Raw genomic sequence first — 24,561 nt, 5'->3', positions numbered from 1 at the left:
TGATAACGTCACTAAAGAGCCGTTTACCTCAACTCTTCGTCGTGCCTAAAAATTGCACCGCTTTCGATCATCGTTTATGAATATTATGCAAAAAAAACTTTGCATTTACACGCTTACAAGGTGTTGCAAGCGTCGTCATTAGTCAAAATCTTTTAAGGGAATCATCTTCATCAGAATTACCGCATTTGCGCCAACGATAATCCAAGATTATGTGATGACACCATTGGACTTCTTTAAAAAAAAGTGTACGTCGATAAGCCAGCAACAAGTCAAGAGCTAAAGGTTACGATAATTCGACACATTAAAGGCATATAACCTAAATTATGCTTCAGCGTCCTTAGACCGTCGGATGGAGGTGTGCCGCCAAGTTGGCGGCTTTCATTTGGCCGATATTTTTGTCCATGCATAATTGAAAGATATAAATATTATCATGATTAAAAAGAAGTGACAGTAATTTTCTAAATAATGTATGTTTTATTCAAAATCAGCACCGGTTCTTAAAATTTAACCACCCTTTATGTGCCACAGAGGGCTCATCTCAGTTTAGTAAACCTTTAAAAATATCATGAAATATCCCTGACGATTTTCCGCTTAGATCAAGTAGTTCTACATTTTAAGTTCACTTTAAGATCATTTTGTATGTCTAGTCTAGCATTGGTAGAGGAACTCGGAGCCAATGTAGAACTCAAGCGACAGCCGCCATGATGATTGAAATCATCCATCGAAACATCGAACGCGCCCGTGAAAATATGAACCACCTTGAAATCGATAGATTAAAGTTATAACCAAAGATTAAGCATCATAATAAATCAGTTGGTCAGTGTGCCATACATGCAGGTATATCGTTTTTCTCCTACGCTTAATTTAAAGCGTGCTAGATTAAAGATTACACAAATTTTGTTAATATTGATCAAAATGTCTTTTGGTTTGAAAGACAAACAAAAGTACGGACATATTCACCTCTTTAGCCAATATCTTTTTGTTTTAATAAAATTGGGTTCTTATGGTGATAAGCTAAGGTGACTGTGCGTCACTAGCCTTGAACTAAGGCAAAACGTAGTATTATTTTTTCTTTTATTTTTGCATACAAACACGTGTGCACGTGTCGCAGGTAATTCACATTTTAAAGACAAATAAATTTAATAAAAGGCAGCAATATTATCGATTTTCAGGCGGTAGAAAAGTTTAAAAGCACCACAAGTTCAAGAGATTTGGTGATCGAGTTGTCACTCATGGAACATGTTGCTTCAATCCATGTGATATCATGGTTTAGTTGTATCATTAATATATTTTATGTTAAATGGTTTATTTGTCAGGCCAAAAAGAAGAATTTTAAGGTTACCGTATGATTAAAGGCAGTAAAGAGCTTTCAAATCTCATTTTTCGAAGAAAACACCTAACACCAACAAATCCGGTTAATTACAATGTTAAGCTTTAGCACAACGACTTTTAGCGTTATTTTGTTCTACAACTAAATTATTAAATACAATTTTACTCGCATGTGGTCTTTAGACCCTTCCTGTGTGCGAATGCTATTGTCAGGGATGGAGGGGACCTACAGTTTTAAGTCGAATCCGATCTGCTAATTTGAAAAAGCACTTTTCATGACAAGGATTACACTTGGAGAGTTTGTCAATGCCTCGCAAGAGGCAGCCCCCGTAAAAAAAACTTTAGATGGCATATAAGCATGGATCTAACCCAAGACCTCTGGCATGACAGTCCAACGCACTAACCATCATGCCACGGGTACATAAAAACTTCTTCTTATAATTGTTAAATCATAAATCATGCACAGAATTTTGAACACAAAATTACCAAATCTCTCTTTTTTATAATGCCAATATAATTCTTTTAATGAATTTAAAATTGTTTACGAAACTTGTAAACAAAGGTTCTTAAAGAACTTGAACTCAATTCTGCACTTACAAAAGTTGGGTATTTCTCAAAAACTCTTACTTCTGGGATGATTCCTTCATTCGACAGTTTCTCCTTTCAGATATTTAGGTAATGCAGTGTGATAATTATTATGGGAAACTTTGAATACAACAAACGCACTGTATTATCATTAGAAAACACTTGTTTTACAACATCCGTCAACCGCCAGACGTGAGCCATTTCTTCCACTAATACATACATCGTATTAATCAGACATTTTTGTTTTCAATGCCAGAGAATCACATTTAACACGCCCATTAAACCATTAATCATAAAAATGTGTAACAAAACATGACTATTACTACACTGCATTTATTATATACTTCACGCTTAAGAGTAGACACTTTATAGATTTCAATATTAATATGTGTATTATATTTAAGTTTCCTCCTGTCACCATGGCGAGTCGCTGCCGGCGGCGGCGGCGTGGTGCGGTGGTGATGGTGGGCTTTGTAATATGACAGTTTGTTGTTGTTGTAAATATTTTGACAATCACACAAAACATTCGGTCAAACAGGAAGGCCTTGTAACAAATTCGTACATATTATAGTCCCTCCAATCAAGTAAAATAGTGTTCCCACTTTTCTGAAATGTCAATAAACTTAAATTGGGCCAACCTTAAATATGTTTGTTCATAATATAATACAATTGAATAGGTCTATACTGTGTAGTCAAGTGTTAGGCCCCAAAAATTAGAAAATTTAAATGACTTATGTTCCTAGAGGAGGACAAAATCCAAAGACCAAAAGACAAACAAAGGAAAAATAAATTAAAAATCTACTTACCTTAAGCACTTTTCGATTTTTGCCTTTGCCAATTAATGGTAATTTTATTTGGGTGGGGTTGCCAGAGGTTACCCAAAAAATTATGTGACTTAAATAAAATTAAGTGCGCCGAAAAATTAAATAAAACAAAAATATTTCTACGTGAATGTGTAATGGACATTTTCTACAATAATTGTTGCTGCTGTAGCTGTAGCTGTAGCTGGAATTGGAACTGGAACTAGAATTGAAACTGAAACTGGAGCTGATGTGATGGAAAAATGATTCAAATTTAAATACAAATTCTCTCTGCATGATTTAATTTTCTCCATTTTGTATGAATTTTTGTTAGATCTTTATTTATTCGATGATCTCGATACATAGATAGGTTTTTATTTTTATTTGTTGTTTCTGCTTTATTTAACTAAATAACTATCACTGCACAATGCACATTTTTTTAAATAAAATTTCTGCTTCAAAAAAGAACCTTCCCAAAGGGCCAAGGGAAACTATATATTTCACTCACTTAAACGAACTTTTTTTCGCACATTGAGGAATTCGCTCATTACTCGAAAAGTATGAATTTAATATATAAAACTGGGGGAGTGCAATATTTTTGAGTTAACACGCATATTTCAACCGTTAATTGGATGACACAGCCATCCGCAAGATTATATAGTTCCTAGCGACTGCAATGTGTATATAGCTTATGCGTATGTTGCAATAAAAACAAAAGTGAGCGAAAAAACTCAGCGAAAAATAAAATTAACTTTTGCAGTTGCTGCAACGGCGGCGGCGTTGACGGCGATGGAGATGGCGATGACGATGGTTGCTTGAGTCTAACTCTTTAAAAAAAAAAAAAAAAACAATAATATACAACTCGAATATCTATGTCAATTTCGATATGAAAAGCGTCGCGTTACTTGCACGAGAAAATACTATGTAATTCTATAGATGAGGAAGCAGACGACTTGGTTCGGTACTAGCCAGAGAATGAACGGAACAATCCAGTCACACGATAATTTTGACCCAAACAAACAGAAAAATATAAGAAGAAGACAAAAACACACCAAGAAATAAAAATGCGTATAAATCACTGATTTTCTCTTTCCGGCAGTTATATATTTTACGTATATATAAACTAAGTATCTCGAGAATATATAGATAGGTAGTACAAGTATCTTTATACCTATATTAGCGATATTATTCGTAGGATAAAAAAATTCGTATTCGGCTTTGGGACGCGCAGTTGTCTTATCTAAGACAATATATACGGTCAACCGAAAGAAAAGAACTAAAGGCAGGCATAAGAGCTCAAAACTCAAAGCCCACCAGAATGCATATAAGCAACAATAACAATACAAAAACAAAAACAACAACAACAAAAACAACCAAAGTATTGTATGATTTTTTCTGTGTGTTGTATTGTGGGGATGATGTAGTTGAAACATGGGGCTTCCATACACCATATATACCGTATTACCGTATATAACGGAGTCTGATTCACAAATTGAATATATCCCCCCATTGAATTTATTTAAATTGTGCGTAACATTATTTAGTTGGTTAGTTTTTAGTTTTACTTAGTTTGTTCTTAGTACAAGCTTTTAAAAACTTGTAATGTTTTGAGATTATTATCAAAAGCGGCAGAAAACTTTCAAAATTCTCATGAAAGATCATTTCTGTAAAAACTATATTTTTATAAATTTCTGAAAAATTTTGAATAAAATTACTTATCGAATCACTTGTGTGTTCCTCAGGATTCTGTTCTTAGGCCCCTTTTGTTTTTAGCATATGTTTCATGAATTTCATCTTTAATTTATAACTGTTCCAACTGTTTCCTCTATTAATGCAGTATACGATCAGCTGTACCTTAGTTGTCTTCCTGTCTTGAACAGAAGCTTTTACTGTCAACGACGACTTAGAGAGAGTGGTAAATTACAGTGAGTCAAATACCTAGTCTTATTTAAAACTTGTAACGATGCTCCTTTTGTTTTTAGCATTTGTTGCCCATATGTATGCAAAATATTTTCAGCTGTACCTAAGTCTTCTTCCTGCCTTGAAGAAAATTTTTTTTACTGTTAACGACGACTTAGAGATAGTCGTAAATTAGTATAAGTCAAATAGTTTTATTTAAAACTATTAACGATATGTTGATCATATCGAGCCCTTCCCATAAATTTTTCGTAAGCGAAATGAAATGATTTTATCGTATGTAAACGAAAAATCAAAAGCTATATGCTGGTCCTTGATACAACTTGTATTCATTATGTGTTAATAACAAATCCTGTCTTTTTTTATAGAAAATGTCACTTAGGATAAAATGACGGGAAGGGCTAGATACTTCCGTTCGACCGATTGTTTTGAACAATGCTTAAATCGAATACTTTGAAACAGTTTAAAACTTTTTCCTTTACTCAAATTTCAAGTTAGGTATAGAATCATTTGTTTCGATGTTTTGGATTGGTAGCACTGGCATTTGACACCTTTTAAACTCAGCTGCCATTTGAAGTGTCATAATATTATTGAAAAGTTTGTCATTACCAATAATAAATCTGTTCCCAGCCTTGACCAAAATTGTCAATAATTGTCATACAAACATTTGGTAGTTTTGGGGAAAAAAAAGCGCTTGCGAGGAAGTAAAATAATTTCCCCTTACCGACTTTCAAGTGTCATATTGCTATACGGACGTCGTCGTCCTTCGCATTGCTTGAAAGACAATTTTTCTAAGAATGAATTCCATACTATCTGGCAGTTTTCCTCTCTCTGAGAGAATTTCATTACAGCTACAGACCAAAAAAGACTGATCAAACAACGCGTTAAACTTATTAAACTTACAGCAGAAGTGTTAAACTTCACAACATTGATTATGATTATGATCGTCAAAAAATTAATACATTTTTAAGAGAGTGGTGCACAGTACCACGAGTTGCGGATTTAATCACGTAATGTTAGCCCAACATGTTAGATGTTGTTCTGTGAGGCTTTGCAAATGAAAATTATTAATCTTGTCACCGCAATAACGATTAATGACAAAGTCCAAACTTTAAAAGAAACTAAATTTTCATAAAAAATGTAACAATGCTTTATCCATGAAAAAGTCAAACATATGAACTTGCCCTTGTTACTCCTAACAATTTTCGATTTGCAACTTTACACTTTTCCTCAGTAATTATATTTTACCAGAGGCAATTATTGAATTGAAAAATTCTTTAATTGCAATTCACTCATTACAAAATACGTTTCACCAAACTGAAATTTCCAAAGTGCGTAGTCTTTTAAAGTGAAAAGTTTCGTTATTTTATTTTTGTTCTTTCTGTTTCAAGAAACAATAAACTCTAGCAAATTATATTTAGAATTATGGAAAGCTTTTCATTTGCAAATAAGATTTTGTTTTGGCAAATGGTGGAAAACTAATACAAAAATATATTAACTTTTTGAACTATGGTTAAAAAGACAGTTGAATTAATGTTGCCAAATTTACCAAAGAACATGAATTTTGAAGTTAAGGGTTTAAACGTAGATTTAACTTAATATTTATAGTGTTTGATTTTGTAGAGGTTTTTAAAAGGACATCGTACAGTTGACAGATCATAGCAGAAAAAAAACGTTTATTTGTAAAGCTGTTGCAAGATAATTTGTAAAAAATTAAAAGTTTTAAAGAATATTTTGAAAACGAGGAAGTTAATATAAGTGACCAAATATACGCAAAAGTAGTACCCGTGGCATAATGGTTAGTGCGTTGGTTTGTCATGCCAGATGTCTTAAGGTGCGTGTCCATTTAAGAGTACTTCTACTAATAAACTCTCGAGAGCAACTCTCGGGAGACTGTCGAAATCTCTCTGCTAGAATATTTAGAGTTTTCTTGCTGAGGGTACTCGCATAATCGTGTCTACTTGATAGATTTCTTCCGCTAGCATATTATCAGTTGGCCATGTTTTCTTACAAGCTTTAATTATCCACACTGATAACTTCCCATCCCGTCTATCGATTTTCCTTGCTTAAAAGGTCTGTAGGTTTTCGTGTTTTGTTAAAAAATTTGTCAGTTTAATTATTCTAAAAGATTTTAAAATTACCAATAGTATTTTGCATTTGATGAAATAGTTTGATTTCAAAATCTATTTTTGTAAACGATATTTTTAGTCGAAAAACAATTTTTACCAATTTTAGAAAATTTTGTTAAAAGATTTTATTTCTTAAATAAATAAATACAAATTGGATGAATGAATCATATTTAAAGTCAATATCTTCTATTGTTTACGAGATATCGAGAACCAAACATCAATTTTTACCAAATTTGCGTACTATTTTTTATGAAAACATGGGTTTTTATAAAAAAAAAATACAGAATATCCAAAACAATATTTTCTGTGTAATAAAAAAAAGTTTGAAGACAATATTTTTTAATTTTTGAAAAGCTAATTGAGTCGAAAGTAAATTTTTACCAAGTTTAAGTATTGTTTTTGTTTTAGGTTTTTATTGTTTGTAAAAAAAACTGTCAATTAGATTTTTCTCAAAATTTATAAAAAAAGGTGTTGAAAACGTTATTCTTCGTTGCACCGAATTGTTTTGGAGATAAAATCATTTTTTATTCGAACAATTTTCGAGGTGACACATATTTTTCAGTTTTTTTTTTGATTTATAAAAAAAATCCGTTAATTGTATTTTCTTCCAAGATTATACTTGTTTGGAATCACGTTACAATATACAATCAAAAATTTAATTCAAGTCACAAGCGATATTGGTTCGTGAGATATTTTTTGTTAACAAACATTTTTTAGAATTGCAAATGTAAAAACCACCGACTCATTTTTCTTGAGATCCCTTTCTGCATCTTTTTGCATTATTATCTGTATAACAAAATTTATTTGGAGTCGATATCTTTACTAGTTCTTTAATTATGGAGGACTTTAATTTAAATGAACGGACGTACAGACGTAATGACGTACGAAGGTACGTACACACGCACACACAGGCATCTTTCTAAAAATCTTTTATTTCTACTCTAGGGATCTTGAAACGTCGAGAAATATAAACATTTTTTATTTGCTAAATCGGACCCATTACAATAACCTCCTATGGGAAGCTAAAAATGTATTTTCAAAGCAAATTTATATGAACAAAAGACATAAAGTTTCCACTGCTTTGCCATGTTTACTCTCAACAGCTACTCGCAAAATACGAACTGTGTTGGTATTCCGCAAATTTTTTTTCACGGGTATTTCCGGGAGTTGACAAATTCTCCAAGAGTAATTCTTGTGATGAAAACGGCTTTCTCAAATTAGCCGTTCGGATTCGGCTTAAAACTGTAAGTCCCCTCCATCCCTGACAACAGTACTCGTACACAGAAATAGTTGAGAGTTGTAAGTCACAAGGCCTTAGTTCTCAAAGGACTGTTGCGCCACTCAATTTTTGTTTGTTTTCAATAACTAAAAGAATATGTGTATACGTCCTATGTAACAACTTTGTAAACACTACATTGGACTGGGATTGGAGCCCAATATCACGGTGTTGCATCTATGTTATTAGCAAAGCAACCTTCAACGCATATTTGATCCTAATAAACACAATCTATGATACTTAGCAGTTTTCAAAATACGAATTTATTGATTTTTTAAAAGTGCAATTATAATTTATTATTTTTCTTATTTTTTTTAAATTTGCTTATTAATATGTTAAACAAAATTATATCCTACAGTTAACTCGAATAAATAAATAAATAAAATAAATAAATGCAAAGAATGCAAATAAATGAATAGCAAATTCAAACTTTGACAAATCAATTAGTTGCAGTAAAATTAAAAAGGGAAATAACTACAATATTTTATTAAATTCATGGTGAATTGAAAGTTTAAAGTTGAATTCTTAAAATAGAGTTAGTTCATACAATCTATGAGTTAAATTTTTGTTTTACACAATACATTTCGAACAATTTGTAGAACTCTGGCATGACGCTAAAGCCGCTAAAACATCTCATACGTAAGGGAATAAAGCAATTTAACAGTAAATTTAATATTTAAAGCAAAATTTCCAGTAATTTTATACATTAAACTAATGCCTATTCTATTTGATAAAATAAACCTTATTATTAAGTGCGTCTTTTTGGTATTCCATATATAGAACAGTAAGAAATTGCCAACAAAACTATCCGCAGTATCCAGATTTTTGTATTTAAAAATTGGTACAACTGAAAGAAGATCTGTCAGAATAATAATACAAAAAAACACAAATAGAGGAAAGTATTGTGAAAATCAAATGTTAAAATTAACTTAGCAAAAAAAACTAAAAAAATGGACAATTTCTAAGAAGAAATGGTAAGAAAACATATGGAAATTAAGATTCTACAAAAAAAGTTCATTTAACAATTGCTTCAAGGAAGGGGTTTGTTCGTAGACTACTACATTAACATGTGGTGTTGAAGCGAGCTTAAAGATCGGCTTAATTCTTTATATACCTGAATCGAGTTGAAATGAGCTTGATTTGACTCGATTCCCATCGGTTATCGAAGTCGAGTCAAAATTTGAGAAGAAAAACGTATGTGTTGGAGTTGGTTTAACAGATAGTGCATTATGGTCTATTTATTTGCATGTTGGTGTACAGAAAATATAGTTTTGTTTTAATCAAATTACAAAAAAAATATACATGGAGCAGGTAGCATCTTCATTGTTTAACAAGAATCAAACTATCTTACTTCCACTCCACACAACGAAAACATTGAAACACCATTTGCATTTTAGAAAGTGCTGCCAAAGCTAATCATTTTTAAAACTTCTTGTGTGGTGGAAACACCAAAGAAATTTATTTTATTTAAGATAAGATACACCTTTGGTGGAAACATAGCAAAACTTAATTATTTTTTCTATTTCTTTCTCTTGCAAAATAATCCCAGTTAGTCCATTTTATTAACAAAACTAAATAATATCAACAGTAACAGTAAGAAAATACATAATTCAAATGCACAACTACTCAACGGACACAGTTATCGAGATCCAAATATACAAATGCAATATCAATCGTACCAACATTTGAGAACGAAATCACATAAGATCCATACGAGACTCGTATAAATGTCAAAACCAATTCCTTGTAAGATTCTACTTTAACTTTTATAGCTTTTATCGCTAGTATTCTTACTATAAATATTATTTTTGTTATTCGTGTAAAATTCTATTATACTATGGATAGATTTTCCAACAAAACACGGGTATTATTCAACTAAAAGAAGCAACAATAAACTGTGGTTTCGATATTACTTAATTCTATTAAATTTAAAAGAATTGATGAACTAATTAACAATAAAACTTGTTCGTTTATTCAGTTTTATTTTTAACCGAGATCGTTTATTAATATTATTAGATTAAAGTCATTGAACTTATATGTTATTGAAATTTTTCTAAACAAGACATTAAACAAGATATTCATGAATTCTTAACAATTTCTAACTATTTTTCAGATCATCTAATTAAATAATTTATTATTACATATTTTTATTATGAATGGAAATTTATTCAAAAATGTTTTTTTTTTTAAATTATAAAGCCATAATAAAATATAATAAAATAACAAAAATACAAAAAATACTCATACGCCACATTACCCCACACCATTTGTAAAGTCCTTTGAATGATTTTAAAAGAAATTCAAAGTTTTAAAATTGTATAATTCAAACTGTAGACCATTAAAAAGTGTATAAAAACCTTGGGTCTTTATAAGAACTCTCATTTGTGACCGACTTACTCACAGACTGACTAATTCGGTAGTTTAAGCTAAATATGTTTAGGACTTTAAACGAAAAATATTCCAAAGCTGTTGGTTGTTTAATTGTTAATAAAAGAATCACGTGCACGTGTTTTCTCACAATAAAATTGTAATTTAATATGTAAGTCATTTTTAATATGTCGCAAGCTTTATAGGTCTTAAATAACTGTCATTAATTTCGTATTCACAAAAACTTTATAAGTGTGCTGATGCTGTCACCATTCTGGTTTAAATGATCACTCACTCAATCAAATATCTACACTAGTTATGTTTAATTATGGAAATTTTTTGTTTTAAGTTTTGGCCAAAAATATTCCACAAATTCTGAATAAGTAGAGCTTTCATTTTTAGATACTCATTGTCATTTAGCTGAGAAAGGGTGATTTACAAAGCCTGATGATTTGGTTAGTTATAAGTTAGCACGACAGTCATGGATGTGAGTAATTAAAAAAATAACCTGCTAAAATTTGATTGCTTCAGACTTAATACACCTGCCTTTTTACTTATTGTATATATTTGGTCTGCAGATTGTTTTAGTGCAGCAGCACCGATGGAATTCCCCGTAAAATAAAAACACACAAGTTGTATGGTTATTGGGGTTGATTAGGTCGTTTATGTAAGGTGGATTTATGGATGTTTTTTTGTGTCATAGAAATAGTGGAAAAGTTGATGAAGTCCGGATATTGTTTAGCTTCCTTCACAAAATTTAAGATTTGATGTGCTTAAGATCCATTCTTTTCAAAGCTATTTTATTGTCAAATCTTATGAAATGTATTTAGAGCCTTTTTGATTGATTGAATGAAAGTCACTAACATATGATGTATTTTAATTATTTCACTTCATTTATAAATTAAAATCCTGAAACTTCTCACGCAATAAAGAAATAATTAACTTTCAAAACATGAACTTTAATCTCCTGAAAGATATCTACTACACGTTAAATTGCTCCAAACGCCATGAAATCTATAAATTCAGATCATCAGCAAGACTTACACTTACATTAGCAATGTTTTTGACTAAGTGTTAATTAAGCTGAACACAGACCTTAAAACATAATTAAGGCTTTCCATTATCTACAAATTCCTTTAAAACTGTACAGATTTTTAGATTTTTGATTCGTGCCAAATGGGGAACTTTAACAAAATATTCGCCCTTCAAAAGTAATGTAAAATACCGTTAAAATACCGTTAAATACCGCTTTTGACAGCATTAAAACTATTAAACAAAAATAGTTGAAAGAATTTTAAATGCAAATTAAATTTCCTTCCATTTTTGTTTGGTTGGTGTCAATATCTGAACTAGACTTGAGGTTTTTGTCGTACAAAAATGATCTTTGTAAAATTAACTCTAGATGATTTTTTTTATTGTCAAAACCAAACTAAATATACGAAAAAGAAGATGGTTGTCACATTTCGACTTGAGTGTTGATAAACTTGCATTTGCACAGTGACTTTGAATTTAAGGCTTAGGTATAAAATTGATGTCGGTGTCGATGTTGCTTAAAACCAACGACTCTAAAAAGAGTGAAGTGGTTGTCAAAGTTGCTGTGTCAATCAATTTCTCGCTTGTTTTTTGATCAATTATCATAAATGTCAAACAACAACTATATTTAACATATATTAGTTCCGTTCGCTTACTTTTTGCAATTAAATTCGTAAAAAGAGATATTTTAAAGAGTATGGCCAAATTCTCTCACAAAAAGACAAAACTAAAAAAAAATCAAACTTGAACATTGCAATCTTCTTGCTGTTATTTGGGAAAAGAATTTTGACACTTTTCACAAATCAGCAAAAAGAAATTTCTTGGGCTAAAAGTCGTAGGTTAGGGAAATATTTTACTCTTTCGTAAACGCTCTCTCTTACGAAAAACAACGAAAGTTTTGAACAGGATTTAGTTAAATTTAATAATTTTTTTAAAAATTAGACTGTTTTAGGAAGGTACGCGAACGGAACTATTATAACAATATAAGTGTAAGCTGAGTTTGACAGCTGTCAAATGGTCAAATGACAGCGCTTCCAACTTGGAGTGAAAACAGAATTAAATACGTAATACAACAGTAAAACAATATTAAGTTGAGTTGTAGCTTAAATTGAATCTAAAAGAATTTTCAAATAAGCATACGTGCTTGTTCCGTTGACATACCTATGTACTAAAAAACAACGTTTTTAATGTTTCTATTCGCACATGTATAGCTGCTTATCATAGCAAATACAATGACAAACAAAATCAGTTGATCCGCACTTTTATACATCACGACGACGACGATGATGAGTCGTATAACATAATTAACCAGGTTTAAGGCTACGAACGAACGGATTATTGCTTTTTTCAAATCAAATTATGGTAACATTTTAATTTAGAAAAGTCATGTGAGAAGATATAACTGTACAAATAATCGTATATATGTGCATTAAGTACCTATAAATATAAATTTGTATATATTGAGAAAAAAGAACAGAAAACGAATGACAGTAACAAAGCAGATGAAATTAGCAGAATACGCCTCCTGTTACCGCTTAATTATAAAGATTTTATTTTATTTTTTAAACAAAATAAAGTCACTTTTCATTTTTATTTCATCTCACCTCACCTCCTTGGTGGACAATCAACAGCAAAGATATAGCAACGGTGAGCTAGTGCTGCTAGTGTGACAATAATGACAGCACATGGAGAGATGGATGGAGAGCTCCATCAAAAACCCAACCGATGCAATGACATGTGACGAGACTAGTCTCAAATGTCAGTTATTCAATTCAACAGGTATTGAATTTCTCTTATCTATTTTTAAACTTACGCTGTGGTTACACTTGGTTGCAATGAACTCTGCTATTGATTTCCTGGTGTACATGGATGGCTCTCGCCACCAACCGACCGTATATGTGAACTGCTGACTTAACCTCCATTATAAAGCTTTATACCAAACGAGAGTGTGTCTCTTACATTTACCGATACGGATAACTAATTTCTTTTCGCGTCCCGTTTTGTCCAGCTGTCATGGCATTAAACAAAGAAAAGAAGAAATCCCCCAAAGAAAAAGGATGCGAAATGAGTTCAATGATAATGAACTTTAAGTGGCGCCCAATAAGGGTAACAGGAGTTTAAATCTTGCTCTTATGTCATTATCGTAACGCTCATTTATTTGACTGATGGTGTGATGAAAGTCATGGCTTCCAAAATGCACACAGTCGGAAGCCAATCATTAAAAAGTGTTAATTTTTGTAACCCATTCTCTTTTATACATGCATTCTGTTTGCAGCTTAATAATATTATTATCTTAATCTTTAATTCACAGATAAATTTGCGTAATGTCTTGGTCATCGATTAAACATGTGCATATTTGGAAAATTTCCACTCGTGTTCTCGTTCCCGTTCGTTCAGGGAACAAAACAAAAAAAGAAATGATATTAAATAAGAAGAAACAAACAGAAAAAAAAACGCAAAGGAAAAACGAACTCACGAATGTAAACAAAAATGTTATAAGCATGTGTTTGCACCTGTGAATGCATATTTGTGCATTTCAAAACGTGGTGTCGCTGAGTCTCGAGATTTCAAGGTGCCAATTAGCTTTGCCGGTAAGTAGGTGGTAAATAAAGTGTAAATACAGACACAGAGAAATATTTTCATCAAATTAACGATAAAATAAAACGTATGCCAAATGAGAAGATATATTTATTATGTGTTTCTTCTTTTAAGGTGTAAACACAAGGCATTTATACAAACTATACCGGTGTACGTAAATATTGACAATAAGATATTCAATTTATTTGTGACGGATAGTGATTGAAAGCTAGCAATTGTGCTGCACGTGGAATTTAGTTATAAATTCAGATATGAAAGCTGAATTTTGTAGTTTATTCTAATTTTAAATACAGTAGTTCCCTCTTAATTGCATTAAATGTTTTTCTGGATTTTTCGGTCAGTTCCAATTTCCGTACTATTTAATTGAACGAAAATAAATACAATATAAAGGTCAAAAATGTCATTGTTTGCTTTAATACTGAAAGTTTATGTTAACATGTGTTTTCCTAAACGCCTGCGTAACTTAGACCTGAGTTAAAAATATTCATAAAGTCAGATTTTGAGATCGAAATCAGAAATCAGAAACGTCATACATGGCATAAGCTTCGGACAGATTGCGCATCCATGTTTTTTGACTGCAGAAAGCAAGAGTGAATAAAGTAAAATATAAAGAGTGAGTTCAAGTTTTTACTGGTAATTTAATTAAAAATCCTCACAGATGCACTCATTTCTGACGTTTATAAACATTGAATGTTAAAATTGTACATCAGAAGGCTTCCATTCTTTCGTGAAAATTTGTGTGTCAACAAAACTAGTACCCTTGGCATGATGGTAAGTGCGTTGGACTGTCATGCGAGAGGTCTACGATTCGATCCCTGCCTGTGCAACCTGAAGTTTTATTCACGGATACTGCCTGTTGCGAGGAATCGACAAATTCTCCAAGAGTAATTCTTGTCATGAAAAGTATTTTCTCAAATCAGCCGATTTGGCTTGAAACTGTTGATCCCCTCCATCCCTACAATTACCCGCACACAAGAATGGTTTAGAGTTGTAAGTCACCCTTGTTGTTGTAGGGCCCTGTGCTCTACGGACTCTTGCGCCACCTAATTTATTTATTTTACAAAACTAATCACAAAGACGAACGTACTAACGCAGATTTTTGACGTTTATGAAAACACCCAACATCTGTCATTTATTATGCAGCTACCAGAGTTGCCAATATTAATGTTTCCGATTTTCAATAAATCGAAACGATTTCAACATTTTTTTTATGTTCGGGATCGTTTTTAGTTGAAGAATCAATAATTCTAATGAATTATGAGTACCTATTAAGTAATGCACCAAAAACATTTACCGATAAGTTTTTCTCAATTGTTTACTTTCAATAACTGTCAAAGTTGAAATGACATTTAGCATTCAAGATGTCTAATAAGTTTTGATATTTGTATCAATTACTTTTACTAAACGATTGATTTGAGTAGATTGGTAATGGGATTTTTCAGGGGTACAATAAAAATATTTATTTTTGAACTAGATCCGTCAAAACAAAAATTTACCCTGTTTTTGTATTCAATGAGGCAAACAAAAGTTGATTTATTTTTAATTTAAGATAAAATCTGCTGTTCTAGATTTTTTTGCAGCAGATTTCTACTAATACTATAATAACTTTATAAACAAAACTATTTAGATGAAATTTGAGAGCTATACCGAACACGTACACGAAGTTACACTAATACAATGACAGGAAAACAAAATAATTCCAATCGTGTTCCATGCGCCACAAAAAAAATCAATTTTTATCGGAAATCCAAATTTACCCATGGAAAACCTCATAAGAACTGTGTTTCAGATATATATTCAAATATTAAAAATAATTTTCTTCTTGAAGTTGATCATCTTTCGGTTAGCACTGACTTAAAACAATTTGTCACTGTGAGGTGGAAAAAGTCTGGAATTCAAGCATTAGCTGGATAAAAGATTGATTAGTAATGAATAAAAATAAAAGGGATAGACAGTAACGAGTTTCAGAAAACGTAGAAATGCGTATTTAGTTTCGACAAAATTCATTTGGCTTAAGGGCCCTGCACATGAGAGCAAACAACAAAAAGTCAATTTCAACCAAAAACACATTTAAATTATAAGATTGTTAGGATAGTAAAGTTTGCATTTTGTTCTCAAAAACAAGACAATTTTGTAAAAACAATTTGGCAGTAACAGATTGCAGTGTACTTGCTACGAACTGTCAAACTCTTTTCGCGTTCCACATACTATCCACACTGCAACGAATAAATTGTTCGCGCTCAACTTAACCTCAAAATTATACCACTATTGTTTTGTTTGTCGAAAAGAGTTATTATAAATTGACAATTCGTCGCTGTCTGCGAATAGAAATTAAGCTTATGTGAAAGTAAAGTCAAGATATGCGATCGCCGTTCGTAGCTCATGTGCAAGATGCTTTAAGAAACAATTGATGATCATGGAGATTTAATTTCTAAACACAAAATCGTCTACTCAGACGAGGCTCGATTTTCACGTAGCGGTAGCATAAGCGATATAGTCAAGAAGTACATTCAATGGAGGCAAACATTTGACGAATTTAACCAAAGGTTCTTTTATTACGACTTAACAAAAATAAGATCGTCACAGTAGCATTACGTTTCAACTCACAAAAATCTAGTTTTAATGTCACTCTGTTAGTTGAACGTTTTCTAGGAGTGGCAATATTTTAAGTACTTCTATAAAATTACACGAAATAGACACCTTTAATAAGACACTACTGTATTTTACGGATGCAAGAAATACATGTATTCAAAACACCAGCCAAATTACGTTACTCGGATATAAGAAGAAAATGTCTTGGTTTTTCAGACTTTCATATATCCGTGAGGCACTGTACATGAGTTTACTACACCCCTTCCACACTACACCAAAAATAATGCATTGTTTGTAAATTTTAGAATGTGGAACATATTTTAGTTTAAATATTTTAAATGTAAGATTTGTATATTACCTTAGTTGTAATAAATTTCACAAACAGTGTAACCGTGTATTTTTTGAAAAAGTTAAAGGAATATGTTAATATTCTTTTCAATTTTGTTTTATTTGTTTAACACTTTTTACGATAACCTCAAAATATTTTATATGAATGCTTCTCAACTTGTTGACAAGCTCAATTCGAATAACTTTGTTTCTAATTCGCAACTAACTTTTATATGCATACTCACAAAAACTCTGTAAGGATCCTTGGACGTCAACTCAAGCTCTATTACCCTTTACTCCTTCCATAAACCAAATAACTTAACTATGTAATATCGTAGTATCAACCAACAACGTATACAATCAATTATTGTCTTTCAATCAGACAAAATCGACTTGAGACCAGCTATTACAGAAACATACCACCATTCCAGTCCTTTTTGTGAATGAGATGAAAGTGACTATTCAATCTATCCTATCCATCCAACTATTCAACTATCCAACTGTAGAAAGCGCGATTTGTCCTTTGAAATCTAATATAATAAGTTCAAAGTTATAAGTTTGGAGGCTGAACTGGTGATGGTCGTCATCATCGCTTTGATGATGCTAAGAAGTCACGAGTTTCCCTTTTCCAAATCGGTAAGACATGAATGCATGTCACATTGCACGGTTGGTGGTAAATTACAGACCTACTTTGATAACAGACTTAAGGGTTATAATTTTCTTTATTATCAAATAAATGGGGACAAAAAATAACATCGCATATATCCTTTTTATTTTGAAATAGGAATTATGGTGTTGAGTATCCTTTACGAGTCTTGGATGGATGTTTCTTAGGAACATTGTCTTTTCTGTGACGTTATGGGTGTATGATGAATCCAATATTTGTAGCACATAGAAAACTAATAGCGTAGGTTATGAATTCCTACAAAACTATTGCTAGTTTCGTTGATTACTAAGTATCTACTTATTGTTGGACGCAGGTTCTAGAGAATTAAAACGTGTTTCTGAATAGCATCATTAGGGGTGTTCCTTAACCGCCTAAGGCACTATCAAATTGAGTGCAAGAGGTTAGGGTTTTTATTTGCGTTAGTTAGATCATGTTTTTCGTTCGAAATGCACGGAAAAAATATTGAAGGAAATGTGCGATGAAGGGTTTTTACAAAAACAGAAAGAAATTAAGAAATTTTTAATCGTATGATCTGAGACACATTTTTTTATGAATAAAATTAGCTCAAGAAAATCTTAGAGATGTACACTAATTTCAAAATATATGCGTCGAAATTAATCTTTTTAAATAAACAAATTCCGATTAGCAAAATGCATAACAAGATGAAAGGTACATCATATCATTTTTAAAATGTTAACCTTTTCATTTTTCAAAGTAGGTTTAATTATATATCTGTGCTAAGCAAAATTAACACGATCGGTTTTGACAAATTAAACGTTATAGTGTAGTTTTTTCTATGTTTTGTGTTTTTCACCCGATTTCTAAGGATCGTTTTAATAATCTTGCAAATACAGATGTGCATATTAATTTAACGACTTTTTGATTTGTATTTATCCACTTATCCATTTTGCAATACATGTTATTAAGCGTATTATATCCTTTACGGTTTGGGAAAGTAATTCTGTTGTTTCCTAGTGAGGCATTATTGAATTTCGGTCTTACTTACTTACTCGCTACAGTCCACACTCAACCAACATGGGCCCTTGACCCACCTACGTGTGCCACCTAAGTCTCGGTCTACCTCTACTGCGCCGTCCCTAGGGATTAAATTCGACGACCTTCCGGGCTGGAGCGTTGATTTCCATTCGCTTTACATGACGTAGCCATCTAATTCGTTGCACTTTAATTCTGTTAACTAGGTCAGTGTCACTGTACAGCCCGTACAGTTCGTCGTTATATCTTCTCCTCCATTCCACAACTATGCAGACGGGACCAAAAACCACCCGAAGAATTTTCCTCTCAAAGCATCCTAAGACGCTCTCATTTTTCTTTGACAGGGTTTAGGCCTCAGCAGCGCCTTAAATGAGAACCGGGACGATGAGTGTCTTATAGATGGTGATTACTGATTTTAGATGTTCGAGAGAGGATTTTACTACTCAATAGCCTTCTAAGTCCAAAGAAGCAGCGATTCGGAAGAGTTATTCTTCGTTTGAGTTCAGCGCTGGTGTCGTAGTCTGAGTTTATAGCAAATGCTTAGGTAGACAAAGTCCTCAACTACCTCAAAGTTGTCCAGGGTGACGTTTTGTCCCAGACGTCGTCGTTTAATATGTTTTTTTGATAATGGCATATACTTGGTTTCGCCCTCATTGACCACTAAACCCATTTTCTTCGTTTCCGTCGCAATACTCAAAAACTCTGCACTGACATCACGGTTTGATCTTTCAATTATGTCAATATCATATGCGTATCCGAGTAATTGGATGGACCTTAAGTTAAGTTTTCCACATTTCTTTCCAGAACGATTGGAGAAGTCGCATGACAGTCATCGCCTGTCTAAAACCTTTTTTGACATCAAATGCATCGGTGAGATCTTTTCCAACCTTGATAGAGCAGCGTGCATTCCCCATCGTCATTCTGCACAAACAGATAAGTTTGACAGGGATGCCAAAACTAGACATTGCTCTGTAGAGCTCGTCCCTATGGATGCTATCATACGCGGCTTTAAATCAATGGTGGGTATCGATTTGAAGCCCCTGGGTTTTTTCCAAGATCTGCTGTAGTGTTAATATTTGGTCGGTGGTGGACTTTCCTATGGTCTAAAGCTACATTGATAACGACCTATCAGGTTGTTGACGAACGGCTTCAGACGTTCTATGCTGAGATTTCACTCATCGGGCATGCTTTCTTCCGACCATATTTTGCAGATGAGTTGGTGCATGCTCCCTATCAAGTCATCGCTTGCTGCTTTGAATAGTTCGGCAGCGATGCCGTCAGCCCCAGCAGCTTTGTTTGACTTCAGTTTAGATATAGCTATCTTCACTTTGTCGAGGTCGGGTAGGCAGAATTGTTGATCTGCGTCGCCTAGGTTGAGTGGTTCTGTCTCCCCTCCCTTACAGCAGAATTCGGTTCGCCATCGCCGTTATATAATTTGCAGAAGTGGTCTTTCCATATTCTCAACATAGACTGCGGTTCTACTTAAATGTTTCCTGATCGTCTTTACAGGCTTCGGTTCGTGGCTGGTACCCTTGGGAGGTTTTTTTTACCTTTTGCTAAAATTTATGAAATTCATTCCTGTTGGAACATCCCTCTATCTCCTTGATCGCGCGCTTCTCATACTCTCTTTTTTCCATCTAAGTAGCCGGTTTCCCTCTCTCCTTTTCTGTTCGTAGAGCTCGTGAGCAGCTTTGGTCCTTCTCTGCCGTTTTGTATGCCTGTTGTTTCACTGCTTGCGCTTGACGGCATTCGTTGCCTGAGTCTAGTTCTAACAACAAATCCACACCCAAATAGACGCTGTCTTTGTTCTCGGTAGGAGTCACCGTAGTATAGAGTGCAGTCTTTTAGTTTGCGTTTGCCCGGTCCATCCCATCGCACTTCTTGGAAAGCGGTAATATCTGCCTTGCAGCAGTTGTTCCGCTATTATTCAACAGCACGTGGTCTGTTAAGTGACTTAACATTCTACGTACAGATCCGAAGTTCGTTGTCCTTATGTCGTTTGCGTGGGTTGTCAACAGTAAATCCGTCCGTATCCAAGGCTTGTTGGTGGTTCGCAACTAAGGTTACACACTTTGATTGATTTTAATAACTTCCACAAATTGTTGAAGTCAAATCTAAAGGAGCCTTCATCGGTCTTAGAAATCCGATAAAGAGTATAGTTATATTTTTCTCATCTATTTCTTACGATTTTAATTTGAGTGTAAATAAAATGCAGAGTAAATTTATAAGAGCATTTATTATTAACCTTCCGATGCGAAATGGGGTTACCCCACTACTTTTGTATAAAAGGTGATGGGACGATGAACAACAGAAAATGTAATTCACTAAGGCAAATAAGCCTTGCCTTCGGAAGGTTAAAACCGTTATTATTTTTGCGTCAAATTACAAGGCTTATTATAATTAATTTAAAAAGAAACCTAATTTTATTTTGGTGAAATATTTTTGCATGAATTTAAAATTTGGTCCTCTGAAGTGATAAACTCAAATTGAAAGAAGAAGGCCTTAACGCTAAAAAGACGGCGTGGCGTGACTGTTATTACGTAGAACTGTCATACTAAAAGTCTTGGATTCAATCAATGCTCGCTTGTGCCAGTTATGCCCTACATCTTACGAGAAATTGACAAATCCTCCAATAGTAGCCGCTTCTATTCGACATTTAAACTGTAAGTTCTTTCCATCCCTAACATGACTCCCACACAGGAATGGTTGAGAGTTGTAAGTCACTAGGCTCTGCTTCTCTACGGATTGTTGCGCCACCTAACTTATTTATTAAAATTATAAACATATCAAAACGCCAACAACATTTATTAACAATTTTATGAGTGAAAAATGTTTAAACAGTGCCTTACATAACATTCACCGGGCATTGTTACATTAATTTTGGAAGTTACGATGTTTTAATTTAAAGTCGCCCATGCACATATGCTAGCATATACATAGTCCAAAATGTCTCCGTACTTCAAAATCAAATGGGGTGGCGCAACAGTCCGTTGTGAACCAGGGCCTAGTGACTTACACCTCTCAACCATTCCTGTGTGCGAGTACTGTTGTCAGGAATGGAAGGGACCTACAATTTAAGGCCGAATACGAACGGCTAGTTTGAGAAAGTCTCCGTACTTCAGCTTTCTTTTAATTGATTGTGAGAAATGTTTTTACTGTAACAATATATTGAAAACAAGAATTTTGAAAATCACAAGTTTTTAGACTAAAAACCAATAGGGAAATTTTGGTCCTGAGGGTTAATCGCTTCGTCGATTCTTATCATTGAAGTTCAAGAATTTATTATTAGCACTTACGGTTTTTTTTGAGCTATTATTACTAAACTAATTTTAATTAATAGCTACAAAAAATAAAAATCTTAAACGTCACTTTTACGTCAGGGTGACTCATCACAATGACCATTTACGTTGCACGTCTAATACAGAGAAAAAAAACTATTAGTTTTTTCTCTGTCCTAATTGTAGCTTAGGAACTTCAAACGTTTAAAAGCCAAACAAAAAAGAGGCTGGGATGCGACCCACACTGATAACTTCCCATCCCGTCTGTCGATTTGTCTTGCTTAAAAGTTTGTCTATATGTACTAGTATCAATTTTACCAAATTTGCGTAATTTTTTTTGAATTTATTTTTTATGAAAAAACGGACTGTTGGATTTTTATATAAAAATCATTGGATATGGAAAACAATATTTTTGAAAAGATATTTGAGTCGAAAATCAATTTTTACAAACTGTTGTTAAATTTTTTTAAGCTTTTAAGTTTTTGTACATAACCTATCAATCCGATTTTTTTCAAAATTTTACTGAATGTTAACAACAATATTTTTTGAAAGATAAAAGTAGATAAAAGACAATATCAACAGTTTTTAAAAAGATATTTGAGTCGAAAATCAATTTTTACTAACTTTTATATCTACATTTTTTTAGGTTTTTATTTTTTGTAAAAAAAAACTGTCAATTCGATTTTTCTCAAAATTTTACCGAATGTTGAAAACAATATTTCTTATAAGATAAAAATAGTTTGAAGCCAATATTTCAAAGTTTTAAAAAGATATTTGAGTCAAAAATATATTTTTACCAACTTTTATTAATTTTTTTTCGGTTTTTAATTTTTTGTAAAAAAAACTGTCAATTCGATTTTATTCAAAATTTTACTGAATGTTGACAACAATATTTTTTGAAAGATAAAAGTAAATTAAAGCCAATATCTCAAAGTTTTGAAAAGATATTTGAGTCGATATTCAATTTGTACCAACTTTTGTTAATTTTTTTCGAATTTTAATTTTGTGTAAAAAAAACTATCAATTCGATTTTTTTCAAAATCTTACTGCACTTTGAAAACAATAGTTTTCGAAAGATAAAAGTGAATTTAAGCCAATATCTCAAAGTTTTGAAACGAGTCGAAAATCAATTTTTACCAACTTTTATTATTTTTTTTAGGTTTTTATTTTTTGTAAGAAAACTGTCAATTCGATTTTTTTCAAAATTTTATCGAATATTGAAAACAATATTTGTTATAAGATAAAATAAGTTTTAAGCCTAAATTTCAAGTTTTTGAAAAGATATTTGAATCGATATTCAATTTTTACCAACTTTAAGTAATGTTTTTTTTAGATTTTTATTTTTTATAAAAAAAACTGTCAATTAGATTTTTCTCAAAATTTTATCAGATTTCAAAAAAATTGTTCTCTGTTGTTTTGGAGATGAAATTATATTTTAGTCGTTAAACTTTGGAGGTGACAAATTTTTTTTTCAGTTTTTTTGATTTATAAAAAAAAACCGTTAGGTAGATTTTTTTCAAAAAATATACTTCTTTGAGATCACGTTACAATTTATTACATAAAATTTAATTCAAGTCTCTAGCGTTTTTGGTTCGTAAGATATTTAGGATTAACCAAAATTTTCACCTTTTTTTTAAACTGCTATGGTAAAAAAACCACCCACGCAATTTTCTTGAGAGCCCTTTCTGCATCTTTCTGCCTTATTATCTGTATAACAAAATTTATTTGGAGTCGATATCTCTTCTGGTTCTTGAGCTATGGACAACGAAAAAAACGTCGCGAACGTACGGACGTACGGACGTACGAACGTACGTACACACGCACGCACAGACATCTTTCTAAAAATCTTTTATTTCGACTCTATTGACCTTGAAACGTCGAGAAATATCAAAATTTTCAATTTGACAAATCGGACCCATTACAATAACTTCCTATGGGAAGTTATGTAAAAAGTCGGAAAATAATTGTATTTCGTTATGTTAGGTTTAAGGTCCCCAGAAAAAAATGTTGACTTCCCAGGCCTTCTAAATTTGTAGCCATCATGATCAAAGTTGCAGCTTGCAGACCATTTAATTTTGAAAAACAATTAAAATGTGGAATTTTCATATTAACTTCGTAAAGGGGACCAAAGCAAAGGCACTAGAAAGTCTAATTTTATTTCCATTTCAAATATGTATAAAGAATTAATCTTAAGATACAAACTACCCGAGAGTCATATAACATTAAATGTTAACCAGATTCAAACAAATAAAATAAAAAGAGGCTGGGATGCGACCCACACTGATAACTTCCCATCCCGTCTGTCGATTTGTATTGCTTAAAAAGTAATATAAAAATTACTGAATATCTAAAAAAATATTTTCTATGAAATAAAATAAGTTTGAAGCCATTATTTTTAATTTTTGAATAGCTATTTGAGTCGAAAGTATTATTTGTAAAAAAACTTTCAATTCGTTTTTTTTTTCAAAATTTTATCGAATGTTGAAAACAATATTTCTAATAGGATAAAATTGGTTTGAAGCCAATATTTCAAATTTTTGAAAAGATATTTGAGTCGAAAATCAATTTTTACCAACTTTTGTTAATTTTTTTTTTGGTTTTTAATTTTTTGTACCAAAACATTTTTCAGAATGTTAAAAACAATATTTCCAATAAGATAAAATAAGTTTTA

The 24,561-nt window shown here is 32.2% G+C and overlaps 1 protein-coding gene across 2 annotated transcripts in view; it reads right to left on the bottom strand.

The window, feature by feature from the left end:
• The window catches only part of LOC129948954 (ion transport peptide-like), a 90,887-nt gene extending 73,784 nt beyond the window's left edge, over positions 1 to 17,103 (bottom strand). The window contains exon 1 of one of the 2 annotated variants that reach the window (XM_056060114.1): positions 16,984 to 17,103. The gene's annotated coding sequence lies outside the window, so the exon portion shown is untranslated. Of the gene's footprint in view, positions 1 to 2,720; positions 3,942 to 16,983 lie in introns of those variants that run through there. The other variant, XM_056060113.1, reaches the window with a different exon arrangement.
• Positions 17,104 to 24,561: the final 7,458 nt, after the last annotated feature.

This window comes from Eupeodes corollae, chromosome 3 (assembly GCF_945859685.1).
Source record: "Eupeodes corollae chromosome 3, idEupCoro1.1, whole genome shotgun sequence".
NCBI lineage: Eukaryota > Metazoa > Arthropoda > Insecta > Diptera > Syrphidae > Eupeodes > Eupeodes corollae.
This window is presented reverse-complemented; position numbering and strand designations above follow the sequence as displayed.